At 46.5% G+C, this 15,752-nt stretch overlaps 1 protein-coding gene across 1 annotated transcript in view; it reads right to left on the bottom strand.

Annotated features, from left to right (window-relative positions):
* Positions 1-15,752, bottom strand: part of LOC142743328 (E3 SUMO-protein ligase ZBED1-like) — a 148,706-nt gene that overhangs the window by 29,717 nt on the left and 103,237 nt on the right. The window lies entirely within an intron of this gene.

Genomic DNA, 15,752 nt, shown 5'->3' with positions numbered 1-15,752 from the left:
GAATTTCTCTCTTTAGCTTGACACATCCACGTAAGAGGAGAGTGGTCTGTAACCAACCTAAACCGACGACCCAATAAATAATATCTCAGGGACTCAAGTGCCCACTTAATTGCCAAGCACTCCGGTTCAACTATGCTATAGTTTTTCTCAGCCGGGGTAAGTTTTCTGCTCAAATAGGTCACAGGATGTTCCTCACCACCCACCTCTTGTGACAGAACTGCTCCGAGCCCCACATCAGAAGCATCAGTTTGGACAACAAACTCCTTTTTGAAGTCAGGAGTGACTAAGACTGGTTGGTTACACAGGGCCAGTTTCAACTCTTGAAAGGCGCTTTCAGCCTTCGTGTCCCACTTGACCATGACAGACTTACTTCCCTTGGTAAGATCTGTCAGGGGCGCTGCTGTGCTGGCAAAGTTTGGAACGAACCTGCGGTAATAACCTACAATTCCTAGAAAAGCTCTGACCTGCTTTTTGGTTGAGGGCTGGGGCCAGTTTTGGATAGCCTCAACTTTGTTGACCTGTGGCTTTATCACCCCTCTCCCAATTATGTACCCCAGATACCGTGCTTCCTCCAAGCCTAAGGAACATTTCTTTGGGTTTGCTGTTAACCCCGCGGCTCTGAGGGAGTTTAGTACTGCTTGTACTTTTGGTAAGTGGCTTTCCCAGTCATCACAAAAGATTATAATGTCATCCAGATATGCCGAAGCATACCGACGATGGGGTTTGAGGACTATGTCCATTAACCTTTGAAAGGTCGCTGGAGCCCCATGTAGCCCAAATGGTAAACAAATATATTGAAACAGACCATCCGGGGTGATGAACGCAGTTTTCTCTTTGGCGCCCTCCGTGAGGGGTACTTGCCAATAGCCTTTGGTTAAATCAGGTGTTGAAAAATACCTTGAATGGCCCAGTCTCTCTATTAACTCGTCAACTCTTGGCATTGGGTATGCGTCAAACTTTGACATCTCATTTAACTTGCGGAAGTCGTTACAGAAACGTAATGACCCATCTGGTTTCGGAATCAATATAATGGGACTTGACCATTCACTTTTTGACTCTTCAATAATCCCAAGGTCTAGCATTTTCTTGACCTCCTCAGATATGGCTTGTCTACGAGCTTCAGGGACTCTGTAGGGTTTCAAGTTGACCCGAACCTGAGGCTCGGTCACAATGTCATGTTTTATTATACTAGTCTGTCCTGGCAGTTCTGAAAACACGTCTGTGTTTCTCTGCACAAACTCTTTTGTCTCCTGTTTCTGTGGCTTTGCGAGGGATTCTGACACATACATATCTGGGTTAAGACTATAGGGGGTACTTACTGCCACGAGGGTCTCTCTTTCTTTCCATGGCTTAATTAAGTTTACATGGTATAACTGCACTGTCTTCCTTTTACCTGGTTGGTAAACTTTATAATTTATATCCCCCACCTTTTCAATTATCTCATACGGCCCTTGCCATCTAGCAAGAAATTTGCTTTCTACGGTTGGCACTAAGACCAACACTCGATCACCAGAGTTAAAATTTCTAACTTTAGCAGTTCGGTTATACACCCTGCTCTGAGCATCCTGAGCTTGCTCCAAGTGTTCCTTAACTATCGGCATGACCGCAGCGATTCGGTCTTGCATCAACGTGACATGCTCAATTACACTCCTATAAGGTGTGGACTCTTGCTCCCAGGTTTCCTTGGCTATGTCCAGGAGACCACGGGGTCGTCTGCCATATACAAGTTCAAAAGGAGAAAACCCTGTGGATGATTGAGGAACTTCACGTACAGCGAACCTCAAATAGGGCAGAAGACAGTCCCAATCCTTCCCATCCTTACTAACCACCTTCCTCAACATGCCTTTTAATGTCTTATTGAATCTTTCGACAAGACCATCAGTTTGAGGGTGATATATAGAGGTACGCAGGTGTTTAATTTTCAGCAGTTTACATAATTCCTTGGTGATTTTGGACATAAAGGGAGTTCCCTGATCGGTAAGGATTTCCTTAGGTAAACCAGTACGGGAAAACATGTAAAACAACTCTCTTGCAATGGCTTTTGAAGAGGAATTTCGCAAAGGGACTGCCTCAGGGTAGCGTGTGGCATAGTCCAACACCACTAGGATATATTGATGTCCTCTAGAGGATTTGACTAAAGGGCCGACCAGATCCATGGCAATTCTTTCAAAAGGGATCCCAATGATAGGCAAAGGCACCAGTGGACTCCTAAAATGTGGCATAGGAGCCGTTATCTGACACTCCGGGCAGGACTCGCAATACCTCTGAACTTCCGTATATACCCCCGGCCAGAAGAATCGTTGTAAGATACGCTCTCTGGTCTTTTCGCAACCTAGATGTCCACCCAGCACGTGTTTATGAGCCAGGTCCAACACCGTTCTACGATACGGTTGGGGTATCACCAGCTGTTCAACAACCTCCCCACGTACGTTATCTATCTGATACATCAAATCCTGGTTAACCGCCATGTGTGGAAACACCTTATCAGCCCCTGGATGTTGAGGCACTCCATTTAATACCTTAGTATTTTCCCTGGCTTTTACCAATGTGGGATCGCTAAGTTGAGCGGTCCCAAAATTGTTACGTGATATATTTAACTCTGGTATCTCAGAAATTTCCTCCTGCTCATCTGTTTCACCAGCAAAAACAGCCAGAGGAAATTTATCAGGCTCAGTGGTCACCCCTACTGCTGGCACCTCGGCATCCTCGTTAAAGGGTTCTGGGCTAATCACAGTGCACACATTAATACCATCATTAACATTTACAGTGGAGGTTACATCTTTCTTCCTCCACAAGTCCCAGAACACTGGGAAGTCTCTCCCCAGGATCACACTGTGCATCAGGGACTTGACCACACCCACTTCATGGCGAGCGGTTCCACAGGAAGTCTCTAGAGTGACCAAAGCGGTGGGGTATTCTTTAGTGTCCCCATGAATGCACAGGACCCCTATACTATGTCCGCTGAATGTTCCAGGGTCTATCAGGCTGGCATGCACCAGGGTAACCAGACTGCCAGAATCCAGCAAGGCACTCACAGTACACCCTTCCACTTTTACGACACACATTTGTTGTTCAGTCTCGTAAACCGTCTCAGCAGAACAAACAGGACGTGCAAACAAGGATATTCGCCTTGCTGCATCACACTCCACTGGCTCAGAAGTCAGGGGACAATTGGCAGCAATATGCCCAGGTCCATAACACCGCCAGCACTGTATGCGGCCTCGGTCCCCAACTTGAGACCCTGGTCTCGCCTTCAGTGTCTCTCTGGGATTTCTTCCCTCCGTCTGCTCCCCTTCTGAGTCACCTCCCTTAAAGACATTTCTCACCCCTCTAGTAAATGGAACAGTCTTACCGGGTGCTCCGCACGATTTGCTGTTCCTGGGGTTAGAACATCCAGGCGGTACTTCTTGGAGTAGATCCTGAGTAGCTCTGTACCTTTCAATCAGGTTCACCAGCTGTTCCGCATCTGTAGGATCTCCTTGACCGACCCAACGCTGAACCTTCGGTGGTAAGGAGCGGATGTATTTGTCAAGCACCACTCTCTCCACGATCTGCGCAGGGGTTGATTCCTCTGGCTCTAGCCATTTCCTTGCAAGATGGACAAGATCATACATTTGTGATCGCGCAGGTAGGTGTTCCACAAAAGTCCAGTTGTGCACCCGTCGAGCACGCACATTCATATTAACACCCAGACAGGCAAGGATCTCACCCTTCAGCTTGGAGTAATCCTTGGCATCCTGCTCATTGAGATCAAAGTACGCCTTTTGCGGCTCTCCGGTTAGGAAAGGTGCCACCACTGCTGCCCACTGATCTGAAGATAACTTCTCTCGTTCTGCCACTCGCTCAAACACCATGAGATAGGCCTCAACGTCGTCGGTGGGTGTCATCTTCTGCAGAGATGTCTGTACGGCTGCACGAGTGGTTTGGCGCAAACTATGAGGCCCCGCTGACCTCTCCACTGAGGCCTGAATTTGGTCTTGCAAATGGCGATTAATTTGCTGCTGTTCTTTTAAGGCCAGTCTGTGGGCTTCACCCAGCAGAATATTGGTTTCAGCCTGTGCACGCATGGCTTCCTCATGCACCATTCGCTGAGTCGCGCTGGCTTCTTGCAGAGCTGTGCTTATCTTCCCCTGGTTGATATTAGCCTGAATCAGCTGTTTAAGTATTTCATCCATTTTAACAGTCTCTTTTTCTAGCCCTGTTGCCGCCTTCAACCAAAACATACACTTCCAAGCACTCTCGGGGAGAAAAAAAATTGTGTTGTTGCCCCTAGCAACGATTTTCCGCTTGGAGCTACAAAAGTCCTTTTAAATAGGTGTATGTCTCTTTAAGACCGTGCCCGCATTCTTCACCATATGTGGGGGTTTAGCATCAGGAGAGGTTGGTACAGTGGTTTCTTAGTAGCCAGAGACAGGGACACCGTGCATTAATGTTCATTACAGGGCTTTGCCTGTGTTTTACTCTTGTCAAAGAAACAGCCTCTTGTACAACAAGGCAAAATACAAAAATAAATCCTGCTCATCTGAGCACTAATTAAACAAGAGATTATCTAACTATACCAAGTGCCTTCCTACCAGGCACTGGACACAAAGTAACACAGGTCTTTACTCACATAGAATACAGGCTACTCCAGACTTAGTAGTCTCCGGTCTGAGTCAGGGGTGAGACTTTCACACACTGTGTCTGCACCTATTTATACACAGGCTGCAGGTGCAGCTAATTGAGCAGCAGCCTTGTCCTACAAACAGAGATGGACTAGGGATTGGGGAACCCGCCCTGCTCTTCCCCAATCCAACTCCAGGCCCTTTTTCCGGCTTTTCCTTAAGCCGAGATTGGAAAGCTAGAGCTTTCTATTGCAAAAACTACTCATTCCCTGGAGCCTAGGATACATATGACAGGATTCTAGGGGAAATGTACCTTCCCTTGATGACTTTACCTGTCACTGTCTCACAGCATATATACACACAGCGCTGCACTGCATGCTTTATATACACAGCTCTGCACTGCATGCTCTATATACACACACAGCCCTACACTGTATGCTCTATATACACACAGCCCTGCACTGTATGCTTTATATACACAGCTCTGCAATGCAAGCTCTATATACACACAGCTCTGCACTGCATGCGTTATATACACAGCTCTGCACTGCATGCTCTATATACACACAGCCCTGCACTGTATGCTCTATGTACACACAGCCCTGCACTGTATGCTTTATATACACAGCTCTGCACTGCATGCTCTATATACACACAGCCCTGCACTGTATGCTTTATATACACAGCTCTGCAATGCATGCGCTATATACACACAGCTCTACACTGTATACTTTATATACACAGCTCGGCACTGCATGCTTTGTATACACAGCACTGCACTGTATGTTTCATATACACAGCCCTGCACTGTATGCTTTATATACACAGCTCTGCACTGCATGCTCTATATACACACAGCTCTGCACTGCATGCTTTATACACACAGCTCTGCACTGGATGCTCTATATTCACAGGCCTGCACTGTATATTTTATATACACAGCTCTGCACTGTATACTCTATAAACACACACACACACACACACACACACACACACACACACTGCACTGTATGTTTTATATACACAGCTCTGCACTGCATGCTCTATATACACACACAGCCCTGCACTGTATGCTTTATATACACAGCCCTGCACTGCATGCTCTATATACACCCCCTGCACTGCATGCTTTATATACACAGCTCTGCACTGCATGCTCTATATACACAGCTCTACACTGCATGCTCTATACACACACAGCCCTGCACTTTATGCTTTATATACACAGGTCTGCACTGTATGCTTTATATACACAGCTCTGCTCTGTATGCTTTATATACACAGCTCTGCACTGTATGCTCTATATACACAGTTGTGCACTGCATGCTTTATATACACAGCTCTGCACTTGATGCTTTATATACACAGCTCTGCACTGTATGCTTTATATACCCACTCTGCACTGCATGCTCTTTACACAGCTCTGCACTTTATGCTTTATATACACAGCTCTGCAATGTATGCTTTATATACACAGCTCTGCACTGCATGCTCTGTACGCAGCTCCGCACTTTATGCTTTATATACACAGCTCTGCACTGTATACTTTACACACACACAGCTCTGCACAGTATGCTCTATTCACACAGTTCTGCACTGTATGCTTTATATACACAGCTCTGCACTGCATGCTTTATATACACACAGGGCCGCCATCAGGGGGGTATTACTGGTACTCCCGTCAGGTGCCCGGCCACATGGATGAAGAAAAGGGGCCCGCCGGGCTGCCGTCGCCCCCCCCCCTCGGACTTTTGCCCACCCCCACCGCAACGCTCACGGGCCCCCCCTCGCAACGCTCGCGCCCCGCCCCTAGCAACGCCCGCGGCACCCCCCTAACAATGCCCGGGGCACCCCCCTAGCAACGCCCGCGGCACCCCCTGCATACCTGTTGTAGTTTCACTGGACGGGGAAGATGCAGCATGTGCTGAAGCTCCGTGTGGAGATCCCGCCCCCCAGCTCCTCTACACTGCCGAACGGACCTGCAGGCTGGTGAGTATTTTACCCTATCCATCCTGCTTCCCATCCCCCTGACCCCGTTTGTATTATGTATAAAGTTGAATAAAATGTTTTTTTTCGTTTTCCTAGCGTTTTCTTTGCCGCGATTTTCGTAATCGCGGCAAAAATGGCGCAGTTTTGCCGAGATTATATAAAAATCGCGGCAAAACCGCGTGATTTGTGCCGCAATTACGAAAATTGCATTAAAAAAGGATACAAGACATGAAAAGTGCTGTTAGGCTATATTCTCACAGTGCGGTCAAATCACGTTTTTGCCGCGATTTCGCAAAAATTGTGGCAAAAAAATGGGATTTTACCGCACTGTGTAACTAGACTAAGGCCTTATTCAGACGGCCGTGTTCGGTCCGTGACATACGGAGCGTGTATCGGCCGTATTTCCCAGGCTGACCACAATTCATGGAGCCGGACTCCTAGCATCATAGTTATCAGTGTTGCTGGGAGTCCCTGCCTCTCCATGGGAATACTGTCCCATATTGTAATGATGCTTTCAGTACGGGACCGGGGACAGTATTCCGACAGGGAGGGAGGGACTATGATCATAGATAACTGTGATGCTAGAAACCCGGCTCCCTGAACTGTGGTCGGTCCGGGAAATATGGCCGATACACGCTCCGTATTTCACAAACCGAACATGGACGTCTGAATAAGGCCACTTGCTTGCCTCCTATTTTTGGTGCGGATTGCGCACTGAAAATTCACTACAAATTACAATATATAATATATACAAATATACAATACAAATTACAATATACAATATACAATATAAGGCCTTATTCACACAAACGTGTTATACGTCCGTGCTACTAGCGTGATTTTCACGGGCGTCGCACGGACTTATGTTATGTTTATGGGGCCGTTCAGACTGTCAGTGAATTTCATGCAGCGTATGTGCGCTGTGTAAAACTCACGACATGTCCTATACTTTGCCCGTGTTTCGCGCAGCACGCACCCATTGAAGTCATTGGACACGCGTGATTCGCACTACAGTAGGTAAAGAAGAGAAGGGAAACCTAAAAGCCCCTCCTTCTTTACTGTGTTGTAACATCAAAACAGAGTGTCATAATGATGCCGGCTGCGCGAAAATCACGCAGCCACGCACCATATGCTGCTGACACACCGAACTTTTGCTTGCGCAAAACGCAGCGTTTTTGTGCGTGCAAAACGGACACGTTCGTGTGAATAAGGCCTAAGGCGATATTCAGACCAACGTGTGTGAAATCAGACGTGAAGAACGGCCGATTTGCAGCCGTGCGGGACCCGTTTTCACAGACTTGAGTCTATTGAGGGATCCGTGAAAACGCACAAAAATAGGACATGTCCTATTTTTTTTTACAGGCCCTTCACACGGTCTGTTAGAACAACGACCATGTGAATAACCCCATAGAAATACCTGCAGCCGTGTGACGGCCATTAAAAAAAACGTCCTTCACACGGACGATTAACACGTTAGTCTGAATAAGCCCCAACTCATGTGAATGGGGTTTGTCAAAACCTCATGCACGTGCAGCATTTCACCCCACAAATAATTTTTTTTCAGCTTCCCGGTACATTATGCGGTACAATAAATGGTGCCATGAAAAACTACAACTTGTACCGCAAAAAACAAGCCCTCAAGTAAAAAAAATTATAGCTTTTGGAAGGTGGAGAGGAAAAAACAAAAGTTAAAATCCAAAAAATGGCTGAGTAGGGAAGGGGTTAAATAAGCTGCATGCCTATTAGGCTATGTTCACACAATTCGCAAAAACAGTCTGAAAATACGGAGATATTCAAGCGAAAACCGCTCCTGATTTTCAGAAGTTTTTTAAGCAAACTCGTTTTTTTCGCTTTGTGTTTTTTACGGCCGTTTTTGGAGCTGTTTTTCTATAGAGTCAATGAAAAACGGCTCCAGAAACGTCTGAAGAAATGACCTGCACTTCTTTTTCGCGGCCGTTTTTTTACGCAGCCGTTTTTTTCTCATTGAAATCAATGGGCAGATGTTTGGAGGTGTTCTTCTGTTCTGATATATCAGACGATTACGGCCAGAAAAACGGCAGAAAATAAGCTGTGTGAACATAACCTAATGTTGCAGAATTGTAACGTATTTCATCCTTTACAATGTAAAGGGTTAATTTGCGGTAAATCCCCAGCAAATTCTGTAACGCACACATTGAGGAATTTGGTGCACAAAATCCGTATCAAAACCGCAGGTAAAATCTGCACCTAATAGTGCGTTTTTTTTATACATTTTTAGGTGCGGTTTTTACTTTTTGATGCGGAAATAGGTGCACGTTTTATGCTGCAGATTTTATTTTATTTTTTTAAACTAGTCAGAAACAATTCGCAAGCGGAAACGCAAAATAAAGAGACATGTATCATATTTTCAAATACGCACCGCAGGTCAGTTTTTGTGCAGAAAATGCGACATGTAAATGAGATTTCTTGATCTCATTTACTTTGCTGGTCCTGTATTACACTGCAGATTTGCCGCACGAAAATACCCACGTGAGTGCCACAATTTCCGTTGCCCACCCCCGGTAATGGAGGGGGGCCCCAGACATCTTGGCTGTATGGGGCCCAGAAATTCCTGATGGCGGCCCTGTATACACACACAGCTATGCACTGTATGCTTTATACACACAAAGCTTTGTTCTGTATGCTTTGTACACACACAGGTCTGCACTATATGCTTTATACCTACACAGCTCCGCACTTTATGCTTGATATACACAGCTCTGCACTGTATACTTTATACACACAGCTCTGCACAGTATGCTTTATACACACAGCTCTACACAGTATGCTTTATATACACAGCTCTGCACAGTATGCTTTATATACACAGCTCTGCATGCTTTATATACACAGCTCTGCAGTGTATGCTTTATATAGACAGCTCTGCCCTTCATGCTCTATACACACACAGCTCTGCACTGTATGCTTTATATACACAGATCTGTACTGTATGCTTTATATACAGCTCTGCACTGTATGCTTTATACACACAGCTCTGCACTGCATGTTTTCTTACATACACAGCTTTACACTGCATGCTCTATACACAGCTCTGCACTGTAAGCTTTATATACACAGCTCTACACTTCATGCTCTATACACAGCTCTGCACTGTATGCTTTATATACACAGCTCTACACTGTATGCATTATATACACAGCTCTGCACTGCATGCTCTATACACAGGTCTGCACTGTATGCGTTATATACACAGCCTTAGGCCTCATTTACACGAGCGTGTGCGTTTTGCGCACGCAAAAAAACGCTGCGTTTTGCGTGCGCAAAAGGCAATTGACAGCTCCGTGTGTCATCCGTGTATGATGCGCGGCTGCGTGATTTTCGCGGAGCCGCCATCATAGAGATGAGGCTAGTCGACGCCCGTCACTGTCCAAGGTGCTGAAAGAGCTAACTGATCGGCAGTAACTCTTTCAGCACCCTCGACAGTGAATGCCGATCACAATCTACACCAACCTGTGAATAAAAAAAGACGTTCACACTTACCATGAACTGCCTGCTTCCTCCAGTCCGGTCTCCCGGCCGTTGCCTTGGTGACGCGTCCCTCTCTTGTCATCCGGCCCTACCTCCCAGGATGACGCGGCAGGCCATGAGACCGCTGCAGCCTGTGATTGGCTGCAGCCTGTGCTTGGCCTGTGATTGGCTGCAGCTGTCACTTGGCCTGAATTGTCATCCCGGGAGGTCGGACTGGAGGAAGAAGCCGGGAGTTATCGGTAAGTCAGAACTTCTTTTTTTTTTACACGTATATGTATATTGTGATCGAAAGTCACTGTCCATGGTGCTGAAACAGTTTAAGTCTTTCAGCACCGTGGGCAGTGACTGTCTCCTGACGTCGCGTACCCGAACATTTTTTGCCGGGTTCGGTTAAAACGAGTTCGGCCGAACCCGGTGAAGTTCGGTGCGCTCATCTCTAATTTGACACTCCGTTTGGATGTTTGTAACCAGAAAAGCACGTGGTGCTTTTCTGTTTACATTCATCCTTTTGACAGCTCTTGCGTGATTTTCGCGCATGCAACGCAGGACCGTCAGTGTGGCATGCGTTGTTTTCACGCACCCATTGAAGTCAATGGGTGCGTGTTGCGTGAAAAACGCAAGAATATAGAACATGTCGTGAGTTTTACGCAACGCACTCACGCTGCGCAAAATTCACGGATCGTCTAAACAGCCCCATAGACTATTATAGGTGCGTACGACACGCGTGAAAAGCACGCGCGTCGCACGCGCGTATAATACGCTCGTGTAAATGAGGCCTTACACTGTATGCTTTATACACACAAAGCTCTGCACTATATGCTTTATATACACAAAGCTTTGTACTGTATGCTTTCTACACACACAGGTCTGCACTATATGCTTTACACCTACGCAGCTCCGCACTTTATGCTTTATATACACAGCTCTGTACTGTATACTTTACACACACAGCTCTGCACAGTATGCTTTATACACACAGCTCTGCACAGTATGCTTTATATACACAACTCTGCACGCTTTATATATACAGCTCTGCACTGTATGCTTTATATACACGCTCTGCACTGTATGCTTCATATACAGCTCTGCACTGTATGCTTTATACACACAGCTCTGCACTGTATGCTTTATACACACAGCTCTGCACTGCATGCTTTATATACACAGCTCTGCATGCTTTATATATACAGCTCTGCACTGTATGCTTTATATACACAGCTCTGCACTGTATGCTTTATACACAGCTCTACACTGCATGCTCTATACGGAGCTCTGCACTGTGAGCTTTATATACACCGCTCTGCACTGCATGCTCTATTCACACAGCTCTACACTGTATGGTTTATATACACAGCTCTACACTGTATGCATTATGTACACAGCTCTGCACTCCATGCTCTATACACAGCTCTGCACTGTATGCTTTATATACACAGTCTTACACTGCATGCTCTATACACACAGCTCTGCACTGTTTGCTTTATATACACACAGCACTGCATTAAATGCTTTATATTCATACAGCGCTGCACTGCATGCTTTTTACACACACATCTCTGCATGGAATGCTTTATATACACAGCTCTGCACTGTATGCTTTATACACAGCTCTGTACTCTATGCTTTATATACGCAGCTCTGCACTGTATACTTTATACACACAGCTCTGCACTGAATGCTTTACACACACACACACACACACACACACACACACACACACACACACACACACACACACACACACACAGCTCTGCACTGTATTCTTTATGTACACACAGCTCTGCACTGTATGATTTATATACACAGCTCTACACTGCATGCTTTATGTACACAAAGCTCTGCACTGTATGCTTTATATACACACAGCTCTAAACTGTATGCTTTATGTACACAATTCTGCACTTTATGCTTTAGGCTACATTCACACGAGCGTATCAGATTCACATGCGTTAAAAACGCGCGTGAATCTGGTCTGTTATGCAGCAGTGTGCTTTGTGAGTGGCATGCGTTATTCACGCACTCGCAAAGCACATCTTTTTTAAATTATTATTTTCAATTGAATTGATGCGCAAATCACGCATCGCACACGGATATGCATCCGTGTGCGGTGCATGGTTTTCACGCACCCATTGACTTCAATGGGCGCATTGGTGCGTGATAACGCACCAATATAGGACATGCAGTTTCACGCAATGGACTCCCGCTGCGTGAAGACTCCTGCATGTGTTAACGGCCCCATTGAAATCAATGGTCCGTGTGCTGCGCGTGATTTCCCTGCGCAGCACACAGACGTTATTCCTGTTTGCCTGAATGAGCCCTAACACATACAGCTTTGCACTGTATGCTTTACAGACACAGCTGTGCACTGTATGCTTCATATACACAACTCGGCACTGTATGATTTATATACACACGGCTCTGCACTGTATACTTTATACACACGGCTCTGCACTGTATGATTTATAGACACGCAGCTCTGCACTGTATGCTTTATACACAGCTCGGCACAGTATGTGTTACACACACAGCTCTGCACTATATGCTTTATATACACAGCTCAGCACTGTATGCTTTATATACACACAGCTCTGCACTATTTGCTTTATACCAAATGGCCTATTTGTACATTCAGGGACAAACCAATTGAAGAGCTGATAGCCAGAAACAATTGGTTTAAATGAGAACCAAGTAATGAACTTGGTGCATTGACCTATGAAATCATAAGTCTATCCTATAGAGAGAGGTCAATTAACACACAGTATATTAGAAACATGAAACAACTTTATTACACATAAATACACAGAATATATCCATAAAAATTAGAACCATGCAATGCAAAAACGTGTCCTGCAGGTAGAAGCAAACTAAGGGGAGACATGATGACATATGATATAAAAACCAGGGAAATATGATATATATATGATAAATATGTTCACCTGAAATGATAGTATTACCATATAGCTACCTGGAATAATTGTATATAAATGCGATAATACAAGCTAAGGCCAAAATGTATGGCCATGTATCAGCTTACCCATGTGTAGTTGCTCCTGCTACCTGCAGAGACACCGAACCCGACGCGCGTTTCGGCAGGAATGCCGAAACGCGCGTCGGGTTCGGTGTCTCTGCAGGTAGCAGGAGCAACTACACATGGGTAAGCTGATACATGGCCATACATTTTGGCCTTAGCTTGTATTATCGCATTTATATACAATTATTCCAGGTAGCTATATGGTAATACTATCATTTCAGGTGAACATATTTATCATATATATATCATATTTCCCTGGTTTTTATATCATATGTCATCATGTCTCCCCTTAGTTTGCTTCTACCTGCAGGACACGTTTTTGCATTGCATGGTTCTAATTTTTATGGATATATTCTGTGTATTTGTAATGGCGGAAGGAGGTGAAGGGAAAGTGAGCCCTAATCTACCCACCGCCCTTTCCCTGCCTACTTGCAACGACCCGCCCTAGGCGACGAGGTACAACTGGGCGGCGGTCCCTACGCTGTCTAAGTGCACAGGGAAACAAACAGGGAACATGCAAGGGAAGGGGCAGTAGCCACGGAACGCCACGAGGAAACGGAGCGGCGAACGGACAGTCAGGACCAGGACGAAGTGAGTACACCCAAGCGGGCAAGGAGACAGAAGCAAGCCAGGGGCAAAGCAAAGCAGGTAAAGCAGAACTGCAGCAAGGCAGAAGCACGGCAGAAGCAGGCTGGAGCAAGCAGCAGTGGGGCCAGGAATCCAAAAGAATTACAAGCACTGAGGGAGAGAACAGGGCAGGTAATAAAGGACAGGGGGCGGAGCTAACTCCGACAGACCAGGCCGCGATAGGCTCTCCCACTCCTGAGCCTGCCACCCTGGTTGGTGGGAGATGGTGTCAGTCGAACAGGTCTGGCCTCAGGTGTGGATTGATTAATCCCAGGAGTATACCTAGATGAAGTACCTGGCAGATCCCTAACAGTACTCCCCCTTTTATGAGGGGCCACCGGACCCTTACTAAGGGGACCCGGTTTAGTGTGGAAGAGAAGGTGGAACCTCCTGATCAATACCCCAGCATGAACATCACGGGCAGGTACCCAAGTCCTCTCCTCCGGCCCGTATCCTCTCCAATGGACCAGATACTGGAGGGAGCCCTGGATCATCCTACTGTCCATAATCTTGGCCACCTCGAATTCCACCCCCTCAGGGGTGAGAACGGGAACAGGAGGTATCCTCGAGGGGGACCAGGACGGGGAGCAGCGTTTAAGGAGGGAGGCATGGAAGACGTCATGTATGCGAAATGATGGGGGGAGCTCCAGACGGAAGGATACAGGGTTGAGGACTTCAATGATCTTATAAGGTCCAATAAATCGGGGAGCAAACTTCCTGGACGGGACCTTAAGGCGCAAGTTCCTGGACGACAACCAGACCAAATCCCCGACGACAAACCGGGGGTTAGCAGAACGTCTACTATCCGCCTGAATCTTTTGTGCGCTCTGGGACGCCTCTAGGTTCTTCTGAACCTGGGCCCAGACAGTGCACAGTTCCCGATGAACATCCTCTACCTCAGGATTATTGGAACAACCAGGGGAGACGGAGGAGAATCTTGGGTTAAACCTGAAATTACAGAAAAACGGGGAGACCCCTGACGAGTTACTGACCCGGTTATTCAAGGAAAATTCAGCAAGGGGAAGGAATGAGACCCAATCGAATTGACAGTCAGAGATGAAACACCTTAAATATTGTTCCAGGGATTGGTTGGTCCTTTCCGTTTGGCCATTAGTTTCGGGATGGAAGGCGGAGGAGAAGGACAGATCAATCTCCAACTTTTTACAAAAAGCTCTCCAAAATAAGGAAACAAATTGTACCCCTCTGTCAGAAACGATATTGACTGGGGCCCCATGGAGACGCAGGATGTGTTTCACAAACAAAGAAGCTAACGTCTTGGCGTTAGGTAGCTTCTTAAGGGGCACAAAGTGGCACATCTTGCTGAAGCGGTCGACTACCACCCACACCACCGACTTGCCCTGAGATGGAGGCAAATCGGTGATAAAATCCATGGAGATATGGGTCCAAGGTCTCTGGGGAATGGGCAAGGAACGTAGTAGGCCCGCAGGTCGGGACCTAGGGGGTTTGGACCTAGCGCAAACCTCACAAGCGGCGACGTAAGCCCTAACGTCTTTAGGCAACCCAGGCCACCAATAGTTTCTGGTAATGAGGTGTTTGGTGCCCAAGATGCCAGGATGACCAGATAGAGCGGAGTCATGGTTTTCCCTGAGTACCCTCAGCCGGTATTGCAGGGGAACAAACAGTTTGTCCCCAGGGACGTTCCCGGGAGCTGCACCCTGATCAGCCGCGATATCAGAAGCTAAATCAGAATCCGTGGCAGAGACGATTATACCAGGGGGTAAAATACAAGCAGGATCCTTCTCAGAAGGAGGATTGGCCATGAAACTACGTGACAGAGCATCAGCCTTAATATTCTTGGACCCAGCCCTATAGGTAACCAAGAAATTAAATCTGGTAAAGAATAGTGCCCACCGAGCTTGTCTAGGATTAAGCCTCCGGGCCGATTCTAGGAAAACCAGATTCTTGTGATCCGTAAGGACCGTTACCTGGTGTCTGGCCCCCTCCAGGAAGTGCCGCCACTCCTCAAAAGCCCA

Source organism: Rhinoderma darwinii, chromosome 2 (assembly GCF_050947455.1).
Source record: "Rhinoderma darwinii isolate aRhiDar2 chromosome 2, aRhiDar2.hap1, whole genome shotgun sequence".
NCBI classification, from domain to species: domain Eukaryota; kingdom Metazoa; phylum Chordata; class Amphibia; order Anura; family Rhinodermatidae; genus Rhinoderma; species Rhinoderma darwinii.
This window is presented reverse-complemented; position numbering and strand designations above follow the sequence as displayed.